We start from the raw sequence: 2,288 nt of genomic DNA on the forward strand, positions 1-2,288 counted from the left end.
AAGGGAAGTAAAAGTAGGGGAAAGAGCGAATATAAAGATAGGAGACGAAGAATTAGAATAATAAATAAATAAAGATAATAATAATATCAGATAATTCAGGACGGAAGGAGTAGTAGAGATATAAAGCAGAGGATAGTGCAGGGTCGAGTCGCCTTAAAAAAAAGTCACTTCTATGCTTATTATAAAAAGGTGTATGCTTGGATCGGGGCGCTGTACGGATGCAAAACATGGACGGTTAGCTCTGTGGAAAGGAAAAGGTTAGAAACGTTCGAAATGTGATGTTACAGGCGAATGATGAGGATACCGTAGATAGAGAAGTTTAAAAGTGAAGAAATATTAGAAAGAATAGAAGAACAGCGGACTCTATGGAAGTCAATAAGAAATAGGCGAGATAGGTTGGTAGGACACATTCTCAGACATGAAGGTCTAGTTAGAGACATTAGAGGCAGAAGCGGGAGTTAGGAGGGGTAAACCCTAGACAATAATTTTCAGTCTCTCCAGTCTCTCGGAGTCCTTCAGCGTCTTTGAGAGCGTCTCTCACAGTCTTTCACAGTCTCTCAGTTATTGCCTAAGTGTTTTTATGGATCTCTCACAGTCTCTGTATCAGAGACTCGAACGATAAAATTGTTAATTCGGAGATTCGAGTCTCTCACAGAGAGACTGAATTAATAAAACTGAAAAATTGAAAGACTCGAGTCTCTCTTAGAAAGACTGAGATCTCTGAAAAATGTTGAACTTTAATTTTAACCATGTCTATCGAGACATTACTTATTTAGAGATTCGAGTCTCTCGTTCAGAGACTGAATACGAAATGAGGATCTCTCTATGAGCGACTCGAGTCTTTCTTTCAGAGAAGCTAAACAGAATTTTTGGCTATCTCTCGACAGACTCGAGTCTCGCTTTCAGTGACTCTGAAAGACTGAACATCTTTATCTCGGGAAGGTGGACCTAGATTAGATTACTGTTCACAAACAATTAAGGATGTACAATGTTCTAGTTTTAGAGAAATGCGAAGATTATCTGAGGATAGCAAGGAGCGGAAGTGCGTGTCCAACCAGTCTTAGGACTGGCGACCTTATAATGACTATGATGATGAAGCAAGTTGTTTACGGTTACTTACGCAAGATACTTTCATGTCTTAAATTATCAGTCAAAAAAATACAAAAGTAGTGTACAAAGAGCACGTTTGATATACATATACATATTGTTTTGATGAGAATTAAAAGGATGTTGCACACAAAAAAAAACTAGAATATACTCGTAGTATCAAAGTAAATACCGCAGGCATGATTAACATAAAAATTCCATTGCATTTAATTATCGGGATTAATCAAGGAAACTAAACGCAATGGAAATCTTTATACTTAAAAGGAATTGTTGTCAACAGTTCAATTACAACATCTGTTGTCAATTAAAGTGCTCTTGTAATTCTGTCCTCTTTATTATCGTCCTTATGTTATTACAGTCCATAATCTATTAAAAGGTTGCAATATATCACAATAACTTAAAGTTCCTAATTTGTGCGTAATATTGATTCATGTCCTGAGAATATTGTCAAATAAAGTCAACTTTTGAAAGTGGTAAGTCACGTATGTATCACACAGTCAAAATCGATCTTATTGTGCGAATTATAGAATTTAGCAACGACATACTTTCAACTTTGTTTTTCTTTCATTATAGTTAATCGAATCTCCCAAATAGGTATTTTTTTTGTGATAATTATATCATTTTAATATTTTTTGGGATTTATGAGTTGATTTTTGGATCCGCACAATAAAATCGGATTTGACTTTAATTTGCTGATTTTAATAAAATTTTAATTGTGCATTATTAGTAGATGAATTGGTCAATTTATCACAACCAGTGATAAAACCAGAAGTAATAATTGTAAATAGTTATCAGCTTGCAATTCCGTCGGCTAAAAACTTTAGACCTTGAATACTTGAGCAAACATCAAAATATTATTTGTAGACGACTAAAAATATAATTTTGCTTTATTAAGTTTTATCGAAACAATTAAATTGGTTGAACATAATAGATCTATTTTATATTTGATATTTTTTCACCCCATTTGAATTTAGTTCAAGAAACTATTAAAATTAGCAAAATTGAAGTTCGATAAGGATATCAAATAAATAGAAAGCTAATAATTTCTTCGATAGTCTAGCATTTCATTTTTATTCATCTTTATACTTGTTATCATAAATCTGGTGTAATTAGAACCTAGTTAACTAATGAATCAATTAATTTTAGCAACGAAAATTAAAATGGATAAAAATAAAAGTAAC

At 32.9% G+C, this 2,288-nt stretch overlaps 1 non-coding gene across 1 annotated transcript in view; it reads left to right on the forward strand.

Annotated features, from left to right (window-relative positions):
• The first annotated feature begins 1,382 nt into the window (after positions 1–1,382).
• The window catches only part of LOC108734274, a 22,588-nt gene continuing 21,682 nt past the window's right edge, over positions 1,383–2,288 (forward strand). The window contains exon 1 of the transcript XR_003230854.1: positions 1,383–1,580. This is a non-coding gene — a transcript (lactase-phlorizin hydrolase). The remainder of the gene's footprint in view (positions 1,581–2,288) is intronic.

This window comes from Agrilus planipennis, unplaced genomic scaffold, assembly GCF_000699045.2.
Source record: "Agrilus planipennis isolate EAB-ADULT unplaced genomic scaffold, Apla_2.0 scaffold83, whole genome shotgun sequence".
Taxonomy (NCBI): Eukaryota; Metazoa; Arthropoda; class Insecta; order Coleoptera; family Buprestidae; genus Agrilus; species Agrilus planipennis.